We start from the raw sequence: 17,346 nt of genomic DNA, 5'->3' as shown, positions 1-17,346 counted from the left end.
GATATTTTTGGTTGCTCGATGAGGATTGGATTTGAACCCATGCATGCAGAGCACAATGGATTAGCAGTCCATCGCCTTAACCACTCGGCCACCTCATCCGGTGGTATACAAGTGGCAGTTGCCCCCACAAACTGTAGTTGCTGTATGTAAACCCATGATTAAAATCAATGAAAGTTAGGCATAGCAACGGCAGGGCCATGTGTCGATCCCATCGAGACATTTAACAAATGTGTTGTCAGAATGAGTGGTCTAAACTGCTTTGATTAAGTGTGTGGAGGTGTTGGTTCAAATCCCACCGTTGAGGTTGACCGTGGTAAAGCTATTCTTCAATACCTGAATCTTATCAGTTGATCTAGGAGTGTGCAGGGATTCTATATTCATGTGGGGCTATGCAAGAGAAGAAATTAAAAAAACATTTACGAAGAGGTTGGTTTTCCAATCTACCCATGTAGTTCATCGCCTTCACCACTCAGATACCAAGTTCTGTGCTCTTGCGGTGGCAGTCGGCCATCTTAACAATGTTTGCGTAAGTCAAAATCTTAGAGTGCCATAAAAAGTACTGATTTTTGTGGTTGATCGATGAGGATGGGATTCAAACCCATGCATGCAGAGCACAATTGATTAGCAGTCCGTCCCTTAAACACTCGGCCACCTCATCCGTAGGTATACAAGTGGCAGTTGCCCCCACAAACTGTAGTTGCTGCATGTAAACCAATGATTGAAATCAATGAAAGTTAGGCATAGCAACGGCAGGGCTATGTGTCGATCCCATCGAGACATTTAACAAATGTGTTGTCAGGCTGAGTGGTCTAAAGTGCTTGATTAAGTGTGTGGAGGTGTCGGTTCAAATCCCACCGTTGAGGTTGACCGTGGTAAAGCTATTCTTCAATACCTGAATCTTATCAGTTGCTCTAGGAGTGTGCAGGGATTCTATATTCATGTGGGGCTATGCAAGAGAAGAAATTAAAAAAACATTTACGAAGAGGTTGGTTTTCCAATCTACCCATGTAGTTCATCGCCTTCACCACTCAGATACCAAGTTCTGTGCTCTTGCAGTGGCAGTCGGCCATCTTACCAATCTTTGCGAAAGTCAAAATCTTGCAGTGCTTTAAGAAAGTACTGATTTTTTGGGTTGCTAAATGAGGATGGGATTCGAACCCATGCATGCAGAGTACAATGGATTAGCAGTCCATCACCTTAACCACTCGGCCACCTCATCCGTTGGTATACAAGTGGCAGTGGCCCCCACAAACTGTAGTTGCTGTATGTAAACCCATGATTGAAATCAAAGAAAGTTATGCATAGCAACGGCAGGGCCATGTGTCGATCCCATCGAGACATTTAACAAATGTGTTGTCAGGCTGAGTGGTCTAAAGTTCTTGATTAAGTGTGTGGAGGTGTCGGTTCAAATCCCACCGTTGAGGTTGACCGTGGTAAAGCTATTCTTCAATACCTGAATCTTATCAGTTGATCTAGGAGTGTGCAGGGATTCTATATTCATGTGGGGCTATGCAAGAGAAGAAATTAAAAAAACATTTACGAAGAGGTTGGTTTTCCAATCTACCCATGTAGTTCATCGCCTTCACCACTCAGATACCAAGTTCTGTGCTCTTGCAGTGGCAGTCGGCCATCTTACCAATCTTTGCGAAAGTCAAAATCTTGAAGTGCTTTAAGAAAGTACTGATTTTTTGGGTTGCTAAATGAGGATGGGATTCGAACCCATGCATGCAGAGGACAATGGATTAGCAGTCCATCACCTTAACCACTCGGCCACCTCATCCGTTGGTATACAAGTGGCAGTGGCCCCCACAAACTGTAGTTGCTGTATGTAAACCCATGATTGAAATCAAAGAAAGTTAGGCATAGCAACGGCAGGGCCATGTGTCGATCCCATCGAGACATTTAACAAATGTGTTGTCAGGCTGAGTGGTCTAAAGTTCTTGATTAAGTGTGTGGAGGTGTCGGTTCAAATCCCACCGTTGAGGTTGACCGTGGTAAAGCTATTCTTCAATACCTGAATCTTATCAGTTGATCTAGGAGTGTGCAGGGATTCTATATTCATGTGGGGCTATGCAAGAGAAGAAATTAAAAAAACATTTACGAAGAGGTTGGTTTTCCAATCTACCCATGTAGTTCATCGCCTTCACCACTCAGATACCATGTTCTGTGCTCTTGCGGTGGCAGTCGGCCATCTTAACAATGTTTGCGTAAGTCAAAATCTTAGAGTGCCATAAAAAGTACAGATTTTTTTGGTTGATCGATGAGGATGGGATTCAAACCCATGCATGCAGAGCACAATTGACTAGCAGTCCGTCCCTTAACCACTCGGCCACCTCATCCGTAGGTATACAAGTGGCAGTTGCCCCCACAAACTGTAGTTGCTGCATGTAAACCAATGATTGAAATCAATGAAAGTTAGGCATAGCAACGGCAGGGCTATGTGTCGATCCCATCGAGACATTTAACAAATGTGTTGTCAGGCTGAGTGGTCTAAAGTGCTTGATTAAGTGTGTGGAGGTGTCGGTTCAAATCCCACCGTTGAGGTTGCCCGTGGTAATGCTATTCTTCAATACCTGAATCTTCTCAGTCGCTCTAGGAGTGTGCAGGGATTCAATATTCAAATGGGGCCATGCAAGAGAAGAAATAAAAAAACATTTAAGAAGAGGTTGGTTTTCCAATCTACACATGTAGTTCATCGCCTTCACCACTCAGATACCAAGTTCTGTGCTGTTGCGGTGGCAGTCGGCCATCTTACCAATCTTTGCGAAAGTCAAAATCTTTCGGTGCTTTAACAAAGTACTGATTTTTTGGGTTGCTCGATGAGGATGGGATTCGAACCCATGCATGCAGAGCACAATGGATTAGCAGTCCATCACCTTAACCACTCGGCCACCTCATCCGTTGGTATACAAGTGGCAGTTGCCCCCACAAACTGTAGTTGCTGCATGTAAACCAATGATTGAAATCAATGAAAGTTAGGCATAGCAACGGCAGGGCCATGTGTCGATCCCATCGAGACATTTAACAAATGTGTTGTCAGGCTGAGTGGTCTAAAGTGCTTGATTAAGTGTGTGGAGGTGTCGGTTCAAATCCCACCGTTGAGGTTGCCCTTGGTAAACCAATTCTTCAATACCTGAAACTTATCAGTCGCTGTAGGAGTGTGCAGGGATTCTATATTCATGTGGGGCCATGCAAGAGAAGAAATAAAAAAAACTTTGCGAAGAGGTTGGTTTTTCAATCTACACATGTAGTTCATCGCCTTCACCACTCAGATACCAAGTTCTTTGCTGTTGCAGTGGCAGTCGGCCATCTTACCAATGTTTGCGAAAGTCAAAATCTTGCAGTGCCTTTAGAAAGTACTGATTTTTTGAGTTGCTCGATGAGGATGGGATTCAAACCCATTAATGCAGAGCACAATGGATTAGCAGTCCATCACCTTAACCACTCGGCCACCTCATCCGTTGGTATACAAGTGGCAGTGGCCCCCACAAACTGTAGTTGCTGTATGTAAACCCATGATTGAAATCAATGAAAGTTAGGCATAGCAACGGAAGGGCCATGTGTCGATCCCATCGAGACATTTAACAAATGTGTTGTCAGGCTGAGTGGTCTAAAGTGCTTGATTAAGTGTGTGGAGGTGTCGGTTCAAATCCCACCGTTGAGGTTGCCCGTAGTAAACCAATTCTTCAATACCTGAAACTTATCAGTCGCTGTAGGAGTGTGCAGGGATTCTATATTCATGTGGGGACATGCAAGAGAAGAAATAAAAAAAACTTTGCGAAGACGTTGGTTTTCCAATCTACACATGTAGTTCATCGCCTTCACCACTCAGATACCAAGTTCTGTGCTGTTGCGGTGGCAGTCGGCCATCTTACCAATGTTTGGGTAAGTCAAAATCTTAGAGTGCCATAAAAAGTACTGATTTTTTTAGTTGCTCGATGAGTATGGGATTCAAACCCATGCATGCAGAGCACAATGGATTAGCAGTCCATCACCTTAACCACTCGGCCACCTCATCCGTTGGTATACAAGTGGCAGTTGCCCCCACAAACTGTAGTTGCTGCATGTAAACCAATGATTGAAATCAATGAAAGTTTGGCATAGCAACGGCAGGGCCATGTGTCGATCCCATCGAGACATTTAACAAATGTGTTGTCAGGCTGAGTGGTCTAAAGTGCTTGATTAAGTGTGTGGAGGTGTCGGTTCAAATCCCACCGTTGAGGTTGCCCGTGGTAAAGCTATTCTTCAATATCTGAATCTTATCAGTTGCTCTAGGAGTGTGCAGGGATTCTATATTCATGTGGGGCTATGCAAGAGAAGAAATTAAAAAAACATTTGCGAAGAGGTTGGTTTTCCAATCTACCCATGTAGTTCATCGCCTTCACCACTCAGATACCAAGTTCTGTGCTGTTGCGGTGGCAGTCGGCCATCTTACCAATCTTTGCGAAAGTCAAAATCTTGCAGTGCCATAAAAATTACTGATTTTTCAGGTTGCTCGATGAGGATGGGATTCGAACCCATGCATGCAGAGCACAATGGATTAGCAGTCCATCGCCTTAACCACTCTGCAACCTCTTCCGTTGGTATACAAGTGGCAGTTGCCCCCACAAACTGTAGTTGCTGCATGTAAACCCATGATTGAAATCAATGAAAGTTAGGCATAGCAACGGCAGGGCCATGTGTCGATCCCATCGAGACATTTAACAAATGTGTTGTCAGAATTAGTGGTCTAAACTGCTTGATTAAGTGTGTGGAGGTGTCGGTTCAAATCCCACCGTTGAGGTTGCCCGTGGTAAAGCTATTCTTCAATACCTGAATCTTATCAGTTGCTCTAGGAGTGTGCAGGGATTCAATATTCAAATGGGGCCATGCAAGAGAAGAAATAAAAAAACATTTAAGAAGAGGTTGGTTTTCCAATCTACACATGTAGTTCATCGCCTTCACCACTCAGATACCAAGTTCTGTGCTGTTGCGGTGGCAGTCGGCCATCTTACCAATCTTTGCGAAAGTCAAAATCTTTCGGTGCTTTAACAAAGTACTGATTTTTTGGGTTGCTCGATGAGGATGGGATTCGAACCCATGCACGCAGAGCACAATGGATTAGCAGTCCATCACCTTAACCACTCGGCCACCTCATCCGTTGGTATACAAGTGGCAGTTGCCCCCACAAACTGTAGTTGCTGCATGTAAACCAATGATTGAAATCAATGAAAGTTAGGCATAGCAACGGCAGGGCCATGTGTCGATCCCATCGAGACATTTAACAAATGTGTTGTCAGGCTGAGTGGTCTAAAGTGCTTGATTAAGTGTGTGGAGGTGTCGGTTCAAATCCCACCGTTGAGGTTGCCCTTGGTAAACCAATTCTTCAATACCTGAAACTTATCAGTCGCTGTAGGAGTGTGCAGGGATTCTATATTCATGTGGGGCCATGCAAGAGAAGAAATAAAAAAAACTTTGCGAAGAGGTTGGTTTTTCAATCTACACATGTAGTTCATCGCCTTCACCACTCAGATACCAAGTTCTTTGCTGTTGCAGTGGCAGTCGGCCATCTTACCAATGTTTGCGAAAGTCAAAATCTTGCAGTGCCTTTAGAAAGTACTGATTTTTTGGGTTGCTCGATGAGGATGGGATTCGAACCCATTAATGCAGAGCACAATGGATTAGCAGTCCATCACCTTAACCACTCGGCCACCTCATCCGTTGGTATACAAGTGGCAGTGGCCCCCACAAACTGTAGTTGCTGTATGTAAACCCATGATTGAAATCAATGAAAGTTAGGCATAGCAACGGAAGGGCCATGTGTCGATCCCATCGAGACATTTAACAAATGTGTTGTCAGGCTGAGTGGTCTAAAGTGCTTGATTAAGTGTGTGGAGGTGTCGGTTCAAATCCCACCGTTGAGGTTGCCCGTAGTAAACCAATTCTTCAATACCTGAAACTTATCAGTCGCTGTAGGAGTGTGCAGGGATTCTATATTCATGTGGGGACATGCAAGAGAAGAAATAAAAAAAACTTTGCGAAGACGTTGGTTTTCCAATCTACACATGTAGTTCATCGCCTTCACCACTCAGATACCAAGTTCTGTGCTGTTGCGGTGGCAGTCGGCCATCTTACCAATCTTTGCGAAAGTCAAAATCTTGCAGTGCCATAAAAATTACTGATTTTTCAGGTTGCTCGATGAGGATGGGATTCGAACCCATGCATGCAGAGCACAATGGATTAGCAGTCCATCGCCTTAACCACTCTGCAACCTCTTCCGTTGGTATACAAGTGGCAGTTGCCCCCACAAACTGTAGTTGCTGCATGTAAACCCATGATTGAAATCAATGAAAGTTAGGCATAGCAACGGCAGGGCCATGTGTCGATCCCATCGAGACATTTAACAAATGTGTTGTCAGAATTAGTGGTCTAAACTGCTTGATTAAGTGTGTGGAGGTGTCGGTTCAAATCCCACCGTTGAGGTTGCCCGTGGTAAAGCTATTCTTCAATACCTGAATCTTATCAGTCGCTCTAGGAGTGTGCAGGGATTCTATATTCATGTGGGGCTATACAAGAGAAGAAATAAAAAAAACATTTGCGAAGAGGTTGGTTTTCCAATCTACACATGTAGTTCATTGCCTTAAGCACTCAGATACCAAGTTCTGTGCTCTTGCGGTGGCAGTCGGCCATCTTACCAATGTTTGCGTAAGTCAAAATCTTAGAGTGCCATAAAAAGTACAGATTTTTTGGTTGCTCGATGAGGATGGGATTTAAACCCATGCATGCAGAGCACAATGAATTAGCAGTCCTTCGCCTTAACCACTCGGCCACCTCATCCATTGGTTTACAAGTGGCAGTTGCCCCCACAAACTGTAGTTGCTGTATGTAAACCCATGATTGAAATCAATGAAAGTTAGGCATAGCAACGGCAGGGCCATGTGTCGATCCCATCGAGACATTTAACAAATGTGTTGTCAGGCTGAGTGGTCTAAAGTGCTTGATTAAGTGTGTGGAGGTGTCGGTTCAAATCCCACCATTGAGGTTGCCCTTGGTAAAGCTATTCTTCAATACCTGAAACTTATCAGTCGCTGTAGGAGTGTGCAGGGATTCTATATTCATGTGGGGCTATGCAAGAGAAGAAATAAAAAAAACATTTGCGAAGAGGTAGGTTTTCCAATCTACACATGTAGTTGATCACCTTCACCACTCAGATACCAAGTTCTGTGCTGTTGCGGTGGCAGTCGGCCATCTTACCAATCTTTGCGAAAGTCAAAATCTTAGAGTGCCATAAAAAGTACTGATTTTTTTGGTTGCTCGATGAGGATGGGATTCAAACCCATGCATGCAGAGCACAATTGATTAGCAGTCCGTCGCCTTAACCACTCGCCCACCTCATCCGTTGCTATAGAAGTGGCAGTTGCCCCCACAAACTGTAGTTGCTGCATGTAAACCAATGATTGAAATCAATGAAAGTTAGGCATAGCAACGGCAGGGCCATGTGTTGATCCCATCGAGACATTTAACAAATGTGTTGTCAGGCTGAGTGGTCTAAAGTGCTTGATTAAGTGTGTGGAGGTGTCGGTTCAAATCCCACCGTTGAGGTTGCCCGTGGTAATGCTATTCTTCAATACCTGAATCTTATCAGTCGCTCTAGGAGTGTGCAGGGATTCTATATTCATGTGGGGCTATGCAAGAGAAGAAATAAAAAAAACATTTGCGAAGAGGTTGGTTTTCCAATCTACACATGTAGTTGATCGCCTTCACCACTCAGATACCAAGTTCTGTGCTGTTGCGGTGGCAGTCGGCCATCTTACCAATGTTTGCGAAAGTCAAAATCTTGCAGTGCCTTAAAACTTCTTGGGGCTATGTGGGACGTTAGCGTGCCACCCGTGGCGCACCCTATCAACAGCAGGTGCATTTCAAGAGCGGCAATTTTGAAACCAAATAAATGTCAAAATTCAAATTTCTCAAACATACAACTAACTTACACACTTTGAAAGATAAACATCTCCTTAATCTAACCACGTTGTCCGATTTCAAAAAGGTTTTACGGGGAAAGCATAAAGGTAGGTTATGTTAGGAGAGTACATTGACAATAGCTGTGTGTAATGTATTGTCTATTCAAAGACAGGCGTCACCAAAACCATAAAATCAGCTAAAATTATGCACTAACCTTTTACAATCTCCATCAGATGACACTCCTAGGACATTATGTTAGACAATGCATGCATTTTTAGTTCTATCAAGTTCATATTTATATCTAAAAACAGCGTTTTACTATGGCGTTGATGTTCAGGTAATCGTTTCCCTCCAATACCGACAGTCAAGTCATGACAACAAAATAATGAATTAATATTAGAAAACATTGGTAAAATATTATATTGTCATTCAAAGAATTATAGATTTACATCTCTTGAACGCAATCGACTTGCCAGATTTAAAATTAACCTTACTGGGAAATCACACTTTGCAATAATCTGAGCACTGCGCCCAGAAAAATACGCATTGCGATACAGACTAACTGCCATGTTGGAGAGATCTAAAATCGAAAATACTATGTAAATAATCCATTACCTTTGATTCTCTTCATCTGATGTCACTTCCAAAGAATCCCAGGTCCATAACGAATGTAGTTTTGTTCAAAAAAGCTCATCATTTATGTCCAAAAAGCTCCGTGTTGTTAGCACATGATCTAAGCCAGCCGGACTTCACTTCACTTCACGAACGGAAAAAATATATTTACGTTCGTTCAAACATGTCAAACGTTGTATCGCATAAATCATTAGGGCCTTTTTTAACCAGAACATGAATAAAATTCAAGGCGGACCATTGGGTTCTCTTTTAAAACGTTTCGGAATGAGAGTACCCAACATGAACTCGAGCGCCAGGTGTCTAATGGGCCATCACCGTTCCAAGGCTCTTCTTCGGTCAGATCTCACTGTAGAAGACTCAAAACACTTTGTAAAGGCTGGGGACATCTTGTGGAAGCAATAGGAAGTGCCAAAACATTCCTCAGCCCCTTTTTTTTTCAATGGAATAGGCTTAAAGTCAATTCAACACATCAGGTATCCACTTCCTGTCAGAATCTGTCTCAGGGTTTTGCCTGCCAAATGAGTTATGTTATACTCACAGACACCATTCAAACAGTTTTAGAAACTTTTGGGTGTTTTCTATCCATATATAATAAGTATATGCATATTGTAGTTACTGGGTAGGATTAGTAACCAGATTAAATCGGGTACATTTTTTTATCCAGCCGTGAAAATACTGCCCCTTATACCCTAACAGGTTAAGAAAGTGCTGATTTTTTGGGTTGCTCGATGAGAATGGGATTCAAACCCATGCATGCAGAGCACAATGGATTAGCAGTGCATCGCCTTAACCACTCGGCCACCTCATCCAGCGGTATACAAGTGGCAGTTGCCCCCACAAACTGTAGTTGCTGTATGTAAACCATGATTGAAATCAATGAAAGTTAGGCATAGCAACGGCAGGGCCATGTGTCAATCCCATCGAGACATTTAACAAATGTGTTGTCAGGCTGAGTGGTCTAAAGTGCTTGATTAAGTGTGCGGAGGTGTCGGTTTAAATCCCACCGTTGAGGTTGCCCGTGGTAAAGCTATTCTTCAATACCTGAATCTTATCAGTCGCTGTAGGAGTGTGCAGGGATTTTATATTCATGTGAGGCCATGCAAGAGAAGAAATAAAAAAACTTTGCGAAGAGGTTGGTTTTCCAATCTACACAAGTAGTTCATCGCCTTCACCACTCAGATACCAAGTTCTTTGCTGTTGCGGTGGCAGTCGGCCATCTTACCAATGTTTGCGAAAGTCAAAATCTTGAAGTGCCTTAAGAAAGTGTTGCTTTTTTGGGTTGCTCGATGAGGATGGGATTCGAACCCATGCATGCAGAGCACAATGTATTAGCAGTGCATCGCCTTAACCACTCGGCCACCTCATCCGGTGGTATACAAGTGGCAGTTGCCCCCACAAACTGTAGTTGCTGTATGTAAAACAATGATTGAAATCAATGAAAGTTAGGCATAGCAATGGCAGGGCCATGTGTCGATCCCATCGAGACATTTAACAAATGTGTTGTCAGAATGAGTGGTCTAAACTGCTTGATTAAGTGTGTGGAGGTGTCGGTTCAAATCCCACCATTGAGGTTGCCCGTGGTAAAGCTATTCTTCAATACCTGAATCTTATCAGTCGCTCTAGGAGTGCGCAGGGATTCTATATTCATGTGGGGCTATACAAGAGAAGAAATTAAAAAAAACATTTGCGAAGAGGTTGGTTTTCCAATCTACACATGTAGTTCATTGCCTTAAGCACTCAGATACCACGTTCTGTGTTCTTGCGGTGGCAGTCGGCCATCTTACCAATGTTTGCGTAAGTCAAAATCTTAGAGTGCCATAAAAATTACTGATTTCTTTGGTTGCTCGATGAGGATGGGATTCGAACCCATGCATGCAGAGCACAATGGATTAGCAGTCCATCGCCTTAACCGCTCGGCCACCTCATCCTGTGGTATACATTTGGCAGTTGCCCCCACAAACTGTAGTTGCTGTATGTAAACAAATGATTGAAATCAATGAAAGTTAGGCATAGCAACGGCAGGGCCATGTGTCGATCCCATCGAGACATTTAACAAATGTGTTGTCAGGCTGAGTGGTCTAAAGTTTTTGATTAAGTGTGTGGAGGTGTCGGTTCAAATCCCACCATTGAGGTTCCCCTTGGTAAAGCTATTCTTCAATACCTGAAATTGATCAGTCGCTGTAGGAGTGTGCAGGGATTCTATATTCATGTGGGGCCATGCAAGAGAAGAAATAAAAAAACATTTGCGAAGAGGTTGGTTTTCCAATCTACACATGTAGTTCATCGCCTTCACCACTCAGATACCAAGTTCTGTGTTGTTGTGGTGGCAGTCTGCCATCTTACCAATCTTAGCCAAAGTCAAAATCTTGCAGTGCCATAAGAAATTTTCTGATTTTCTGGGTTGCTCGATGAGGATGGGATTCAAACCCATGCATGCAGAGCACAATGGATTAGCAGTCCATCGCCTTAACCACTCGGCCACCTCATCTGGTGGTATACAAGTGGCAGTTGCCCCCACAAACTGTAGTTGCTGTATGTAAACCCATGATTGAAATCAATGAAAGTTAGGCATAGCAACGGCAGGGCCATGTGTCAATCCCATTGAGACATTTAACAAATATGTTGTCAGGCTCAGTGGTCTAAAGTGCTTGATTAAGTGTGCGGAGGTGTCGGTTTAAATCCCACCATTGAGGTTGCCCGTGGTAAAGTTATTCTTCAATACCTGAATCTTATCAGTCGCTCTCGGAGTGTGCAGGGATCCTATATTCATGTGGGGCTATGCAAGAGAAGAAATAAAAAAAACATTTGCGAAGAGGTTGGTTTTCCAATCTACACATGTAGTTCATCGCCTTCACCACTCAGATACCAAGTTCTTTGCTGTTGTGGTGGCAGTCTGCCATCTTACCAATCTTTGCCAAAGTCAAAATCTTGCAGTGTCATAAGAAATAACTGATTTTCTGGGTTGCTCTATGAGGATGGAATTCAAACCCATGCATGCAGAGCACAATGGATTAGCAGTCCGTCGCCTTAACCACTCGGCCACCTCATCCGTTGGTTTACAAGTGGCAGTTGCCCCCAGAAACTGTAGTTGCTGTATGTAAACCCATGATTGAAATTAATGAAAGTTAGGCATAGCAACGGCAGGGCCATGTGTCGATCCCATCGAGACATTTAACAAATGTGTTGTCAGGCTGAGTGGTCTAAAGTGCTTGATTAAGTGTGTGGAGGTGTCGGTTCAAATCCCACCATTGAGGTTGCCCTTGGTAAAGCTATTCTTCAATACCTGAAACTTATCAGTCGCTGTAGGAGTGTGCAGGGATTCTATATTCATGTGGGGCCATGCAAGAGCAGAAATTAAAAAAACATTTGCGAAGAGGTTGGTTTTCCAATCTACCCATGTAGTTCATCGCCTTCACCACTCAGATACCAAGTTCTGTGCTGTTGCGGTGGCAGTCGGCCATCTTACCAATCTTTGCGAAAGTCAAAATCTTACAGTGCCATAAAAATTACTGATTTTTCAGGTTGCTCGATGAGGATGGGATTCGAACCCATGCATGCAGAGCACAATGGATTAGCAGTCCATCGCCTTAACCACTCTGCAACCTCTTCCATTGGTATACAAGTGGCAGTTGTCCCCACAAACTGTAGTTGCTGCATGTAAACCCATGATTGAAATCAATGAAAGTTAGGCATAGCAACGGCAGGGCCATGTGTCGATCCCATCGAGACATTTAACAAATGTGTTGTCAGAATGAGTGGTCTAAACTGCTTGATTAAGTGTGTGGAGGTGTCGGTTCAAATCCCACCGTTGAGGTTGCCCGTGGTAAAGCTATTCTTCAATACCTGAATCTTATCAGTCGCTCTAGGAGTGTGCAGGGATTCAATATTCATGTTGGGCCATGCAAGAGAAGAAATAAAAAAAACATTTGCGAAGAGGTTGGTTTTCCAATCTACACATGTAGTTCATTGCCTTAAGCACTCAGATACCAAGTTCTGTGCTCTTGCGGTGGCAGTCGGCCATCTTACCAATGTTTGCGTAAGTCAAAATCTTAGAGTGCCATAAAAAGTACAGATTTTTTGGTTGCTCGATGAGGGTGGGATTCAAACCCATGCATGCAGAGCACAATGAATTAGCAATCCTTCGCCTTAACCACTCGGCCACCTCATCCATTGGTTTACAAGTGGCAGTTGCCCCCACAAACTGTAGTTGCTGTATGTAAACCCATGATTGAAATCAATGAAAGTTAGGCATAGCAACGGCAGGGCCATGTGTCGATCCCATCGAGACATTTAACAAATGTGTTGTCAGGCTGAGTGGTCTAAAGTGCTTGATTAAGTGTGTGGAGGTGTCGGTTCAAATCCCACCATTGAGGTTGCCCTTGGTAAAGCTATTCTTCAATACCTGAAACTTATCAGTCGCTGTAGGAGTGTGCAGGGATTCTATATTCATGTGGGGCTATGCAAGAGAAGAAATAAAAAAAACATTTGCGAAGAGGTAGGTTTTCCAATCTACACATGTAGTTGATCGCCTTCACCACTCAGATACCAAGTTCTGTGCTGTTGCGGTGGCAGTCGGCCATCTTACCAATCTTTGCGAAAGTCAAAATCTTAGAGTGCCATAAAAAGTACTGATTTTTTTGGTTGCTCGATGAGGATGGGATTCAAACCCATGCATGCAGAGCACAATTGATTAGCAGTCCGTCGCCTTAACCACTCGCCCACCTCATCCGTTGCTATAGAAGTGGCAGTTGCCCCCACAAACTGTAGTTGCTGCATGTAAACCAATGATTGAAATCAATGAAAGTTAGGCATAGCAACGGCAGGGCCATGTGTTGATCCCATCGAGACATTTAACAAATGTGTTGTCAGGCTGAGTGGTCTAAAGTGCTTGATTAAGTGTGTGGAGGTGTCGGTTCAAATCCCACCGTTGAGGTTGCCCGTGGTAATGCTATTCTTCAATACCTGAATCTTATCAGTCACTCTAGGAGTGTGCAGGGATTCTATATTCATGTGGGGCTATGCAAGAGAAGAAATAAAAAAAACATTTGCGAAGAGGTAGGTTTTCCAATCTACACATGTAGTTGATCGCCTTCACCACTCAGATACCAAGTTCTGTGCTGTTGCGGTGGCAGTCGGCCATCTTACCAATGTTTGCGAAAGTCAAAATCTTGCAGTGCCTTAAAACTTCTTGGGGCTATGTGGGACGTTAGCGTGCCACCCGTGGCGCACCCTATCAACAGCAGGTGCATTTCAAGAGCGGCAATTTTGAAACCAAATAAATGTCAAAATTCAAATTTCTCAAACATACAACTAACTTACACACTTTGAAAGATAAACATCTCCTTAATCTAACCACGTTGTCCGATTTCAAAAAGGTTTTACAGGGAAAGCATAAAGGTAGGTTATGTTAGGAGAGTACATTGACAATAGCTGTGTGTAATGTATTGTCTATTCAAAGACAGGCGTCACCAAAACCATAAAATCAGCTAAAATTATGCACTAACCTTTTACAATCTCCATCAGATGACACTCCTAGGACATTATGTTAGACAATGCATGCATTTTTAGTTCTATCAAGTTCATATTTATATCTAAAAACAGCGTTTTACTATGGCGTTGATGTTCAGGAAATCGTTTCCCTCCAATACCGACAGTCAAGTCATGACAACAAAATAATGAATTAATATTAGAAAACATTGGTAAAATATTATATTGTCATTCAAAGAATTATAGATTTACATCTCTTGAACGCAATCGACTTGCCAGATTTAAAATTAACCTTACTGGGAAATCACACTTTGCAATAATCTGAGCACTGCGCCCAGAAAAATACGCATTGCGATACAGACTAACTGCCATGTTGGAGAGATCTAAAATCGAAAATACTATGTAAATAATCCATTACCTTTGATTCTCTTCATCAGATGTCACTTCCAAAGAATCCCAGGTCCATAACGAATGTAGTTTTGTTCAAAAAAGCTCATCATTTATGTCCAAAAAGCTCCGTGTTGTTAGCACATGATCTAAGCCAGCCGGACTTCACTTCACTTCACGAACGGAAAAAATATATTTACGTTCGTTCAAACATGTCAAACGTTGTATCGCATAAATCATTAGGGCCTTTTTTAACCAGAACATGAATAAAATTCAAGGCGGACCATTGGGTTCTCTTTTAAAACGTTTCGGAATGAGAGTACCCAACATGAACTCGAGCGCCAGGTGTCTAATGGGCCATCACCGTTCCAAGGCTCTTCTTCGGTCAGATCTCACTGTAGAAGACTCAAAACACTTTGTAAAGGCTGGGGACATCTTGTGGAAGCAATAGGAAGTGCCAAAACATTCCTCAGCCCCTTTTTTTTCAATGGAATAGGCTTAAAGTCAATTCAACACATCAGGTATCCACTTCCTGTCAGAATCTGTCTCAGGGTTTTGCCTGCCAAATGAGTTATGTTATACTCACAGACACCATTCAAACAGTTTTAGAAACTTTTGGGTGTTTTCTATCCATATATAATAAGTATATGCATATTGTAGTTACTGGGTAGGATTAGTAACCAGATTAAATCGGGTACATTTTTTTATCCAGCCGTGAAAATACTGCCCCTTATTCCCTAACAGGTTAAGAAAGTGCTGATTTTTTGGGTTGCTCGATGAGAATGGGATTCAAACCCATGCATGCAGAGCACAATGGATTAGCAGTGCATCGCCTTAACCACTCGGCCACCTCATCCAGCGGTATACAAGTGGCAGTTGCCCCCACAAACTGTAGTTGCTGTATGTAAACCATGATTGAAATCAATGAAAGTTAGGCATAGCAACGGCAGGGCCATGTGTCAATCCCATCGAGACATTTAACAAATGTGTTGTCAGGCTGAGTGGTCTAAAGTGCTTGATTAAGTGTGCGGAGGTGTCGGTTTAAATCCCACCGTTGAGGTTGCCCGTGGTAAAGCTATTCTTCAATACCTGAATCTTATCAGTCGCTGTAGGAGTGTGCAGGGATTTTATATTCATGTGAGGCCATGCAAGAGAAGAAATAAAAAAACTTTGCGAAGAGGTTGGTTTTCCAATCTACACAAGTAGTTCATCGCCTTCACCACTCAGATACCAAGTTCTTTGCTGTTGCGGTGGCAGTCGGCCATCTTACCAATGTTTGCGAAAGTCAAAATCTTGCAGTGCCTTAAGAAAGTGTTGCTTTTTTGGGTTGCTCGATGAGGATGGGATTCGAACCCATGCATGCAGAGCACAATGTATTAGCAGTGCATCGCCTTAACCACTCGGCCACCTCATCCGGTGGTATACAAGTGGCAGTTGCCCCCACAAACTGTAGTTGCTGTATGTAAAACAATGATTGAAATCAATGAAAGTTAGGCATAGCAATGGCAGGGCCATGTGTCGATCCCATCGAGACATTTAACAAATGTGTTGTCAGAATGAGTGGTCTAAACTGCTTGATTAAGTGTGTGGAGGTGTCGGTTCAAATCCCACCATTGAGGTTGCCCGTGGTAAAGCTATTCTTCAATACCTGAATCTTATCAGTCGCTCTAGGAGTGCGCAAGGATTCTATATTCATGTGGGGCTATACAAGAGAAGAAATTAAAAAAAACATTTGCGATGAGGTTGGTTTTCCAATCTACACATGTAGTTCATTGCCTTAAGCACTCAGATACCACGTTCTGTGTTCTTGCGGTGGCAGTCGGCCATCTTACCAATGTTTGCGTAAGTCAAAATCTTAGAGTGCCATAAAAATTACTGATTTCTTTGGTTGCTCGATGAGGATGGGATTCGAACCCATGCATTCAGAGCACAATGGATTAGCAGTCCATCGCCTTAACCGCTCGGCCACCTCATCCTGTGGTATACATTTGGCAGTTGCCCCCACAAACTGTAGTTGCTGTATGTAAACAAATGATTGAAATCAATGAAAGTTAGGCATAGCAACGGCAGGGCCATGTGTCGATCCCATCGAGACATTTAACAAATGTGTTGTCAGGCTGAGTGGTCTAAAGTTTTTGATTAAGTGTGTGGAGGTGTCGGTTCAAATCCCACCATTGAGGTTCCCCTTGGTAAAGCTATTCTTCAATACCTGAAATTGATCAGTCGCTGTAGGAGTGTGCAGGGATTCTATATTCATGTGGGGCCATGCAAGAGAATAAATAAAAAAACATTTGCGAAGAGGTTGGTTTTCCAATCTGCACATGTAGTTCATCGCCTTCACCACTCAGATACCAAGTTCTGTGCTGTTGTGGTGGCAGTCTGCCATCTTACCAATCTTTGCCAAAGTCAAAATCTTGCAGTGCCATAAGAAATTTTCTGATTTTCTGGGTTGCTCGATGAGGATGGGATTCAAACCCATGCATGCAGAGCACAATGGATTAGCAGTCCATCGCCTTAACCACTCGGCCACCTCATCTGGTGGTATACAAGTGGCAGTTGCCCCCACAAACTGTAGTTGCTGTATGTAAACCCATGATTGAAATCAATGAAAGTTAGGCATAGCAACGGCAGGGCCATGTGTCAATCCCATCGAGACATTTAACAAATGTGTTGTCAGGCTCAGTGGTCTAAAGTGCTTGATTAAGTGTGCGGAGGTGTCGGTTTAAATCCCACCATTGAGGTTGCCCGTGGTAAAGTTATTCTTCAATACCTGAATCTTATCAGTCGCTCTCGGAGTGTGCAGGGATCCTATATTCATGTGGGGCTATGCAAGAGAAGAAATAAAAAAAAACATTTGCGAAGAGGTTGGTTTTCCAATCTACACATGTAGTTCATCGCCTT

General features: G+C 43.1%; 21 non-coding genes across 21 annotated transcripts; all 21 read right to left on the bottom strand.

The window, feature by feature from the left end:
- Positions 1–16: 16 nt before the first annotated feature.
- trnas-gcu (transfer RNA serine (anticodon GCU)) lies at positions 17–98 on the bottom strand. The gene has a single exon. It is a non-coding gene; the product is annotated as a tRNA-Ser (tRNA).
- Positions 99–1,137: 1,039 nt separating this feature from the next.
- On the bottom strand, positions 1,138–1,219 carry trnas-gcu (transfer RNA serine (anticodon GCU)). The gene has a single exon. It is a non-coding gene; the product is annotated as a tRNA-Ser (tRNA).
- Positions 1,220–1,698: 479 nt separating this feature from the next.
- Positions 1,699–1,780, bottom strand: trnas-gcu (transfer RNA serine (anticodon GCU)). The gene has a single exon. It is a non-coding gene; the product is annotated as a tRNA-Ser (tRNA).
- A 1,037-nt stretch (positions 1,781–2,817) lies between these two features.
- Positions 2,818–2,899, bottom strand: trnas-gcu (transfer RNA serine (anticodon GCU)). The gene has a single exon. It is a non-coding gene; the product is annotated as a tRNA-Ser (tRNA).
- A 478-nt stretch (positions 2,900–3,377) lies between these two features.
- trnas-gcu (transfer RNA serine (anticodon GCU)) lies at positions 3,378–3,459 on the bottom strand. The gene has a single exon. It is a non-coding gene; the product is annotated as a tRNA-Ser (tRNA).
- A 477-nt stretch (positions 3,460–3,936) lies between these two features.
- trnas-gcu (transfer RNA serine (anticodon GCU)) lies at positions 3,937–4,018 on the bottom strand. Its single transcript has one exon. It is a non-coding gene; the product is annotated as a tRNA-Ser (tRNA).
- Positions 4,019–4,496: 478 nt separating this feature from the next.
- trnas-gcu (transfer RNA serine (anticodon GCU)) lies at positions 4,497–4,578 on the bottom strand. The gene has a single exon. It is a non-coding gene; the product is annotated as a tRNA-Ser (tRNA).
- Positions 4,579–5,056: 478 nt separating this feature from the next.
- trnas-gcu (transfer RNA serine (anticodon GCU)) lies at positions 5,057–5,138 on the bottom strand. Its single transcript has one exon. It is a non-coding gene; the product is annotated as a tRNA-Ser (tRNA).
- A 478-nt stretch (positions 5,139–5,616) lies between these two features.
- trnas-gcu (transfer RNA serine (anticodon GCU)) lies at positions 5,617–5,698 on the bottom strand. The gene has a single exon. It is a non-coding gene; the product is annotated as a tRNA-Ser (tRNA).
- Positions 5,699–6,175: 477 nt separating this feature from the next.
- trnas-gcu (transfer RNA serine (anticodon GCU)) lies at positions 6,176–6,257 on the bottom strand. The gene has a single exon. It is a non-coding gene; the product is annotated as a tRNA-Ser (tRNA).
- A 477-nt stretch (positions 6,258–6,734) lies between these two features.
- trnas-gcu (transfer RNA serine (anticodon GCU)) lies at positions 6,735–6,816 on the bottom strand. Its single transcript has one exon. It is a non-coding gene; the product is annotated as a tRNA-Ser (tRNA).
- A 2,481-nt stretch (positions 6,817–9,297) lies between these two features.
- Positions 9,298–9,379, bottom strand: trnas-gcu (transfer RNA serine (anticodon GCU)). The gene has a single exon. It is a non-coding gene; the product is annotated as a tRNA-Ser (tRNA).
- A 476-nt stretch (positions 9,380–9,855) lies between these two features.
- Positions 9,856–9,937, bottom strand: trnas-gcu (transfer RNA serine (anticodon GCU)). Its single transcript has one exon. It is a non-coding gene; the product is annotated as a tRNA-Ser (tRNA).
- Positions 9,938–10,416: 479 nt separating this feature from the next.
- On the bottom strand, positions 10,417–10,498 carry trnas-gcu (transfer RNA serine (anticodon GCU)). The gene has a single exon. It is a non-coding gene; the product is annotated as a tRNA-Ser (tRNA).
- A 479-nt stretch (positions 10,499–10,977) lies between these two features.
- On the bottom strand, positions 10,978–11,059 carry trnas-gcu (transfer RNA serine (anticodon GCU)). Its single transcript has one exon. It is a non-coding gene; the product is annotated as a tRNA-Ser (tRNA).
- A 1,039-nt stretch (positions 11,060–12,098) lies between these two features.
- Positions 12,099–12,180, bottom strand: trnas-gcu (transfer RNA serine (anticodon GCU)). Its single transcript has one exon. It is a non-coding gene; the product is annotated as a tRNA-Ser (tRNA).
- Positions 12,181–12,657: 477 nt separating this feature from the next.
- Positions 12,658–12,739, bottom strand: trnas-gcu (transfer RNA serine (anticodon GCU)). Its single transcript has one exon. It is a non-coding gene; the product is annotated as a tRNA-Ser (tRNA).
- A 2,480-nt stretch (positions 12,740–15,219) lies between these two features.
- On the bottom strand, positions 15,220–15,301 carry trnas-gcu (transfer RNA serine (anticodon GCU)). Its single transcript has one exon. It is a non-coding gene; the product is annotated as a tRNA-Ser (tRNA).
- Positions 15,302–15,777: 476 nt separating this feature from the next.
- Positions 15,778–15,859, bottom strand: trnas-gcu (transfer RNA serine (anticodon GCU)). Its single transcript has one exon. It is a non-coding gene; the product is annotated as a tRNA-Ser (tRNA).
- Positions 15,860–16,338: 479 nt separating this feature from the next.
- On the bottom strand, positions 16,339–16,420 carry trnas-gcu (transfer RNA serine (anticodon GCU)). Its single transcript has one exon. It is a non-coding gene; the product is annotated as a tRNA-Ser (tRNA).
- A 479-nt stretch (positions 16,421–16,899) lies between these two features.
- Positions 16,900–16,981, bottom strand: trnas-gcu (transfer RNA serine (anticodon GCU)). The gene has a single exon. It is a non-coding gene; the product is annotated as a tRNA-Ser (tRNA).
- Positions 16,982–17,346: the final 365 nt, after the last annotated feature.

Source organism: Salmo trutta, chromosome 19 (genome assembly GCF_901001165.1).
Source record: "Salmo trutta chromosome 19, fSalTru1.1, whole genome shotgun sequence".
Lineage (NCBI taxonomy): Eukaryota > Metazoa > Chordata > Actinopteri > Salmoniformes > Salmonidae > Salmo > Salmo trutta.
This window is presented reverse-complemented; position numbering and strand designations above follow the sequence as displayed.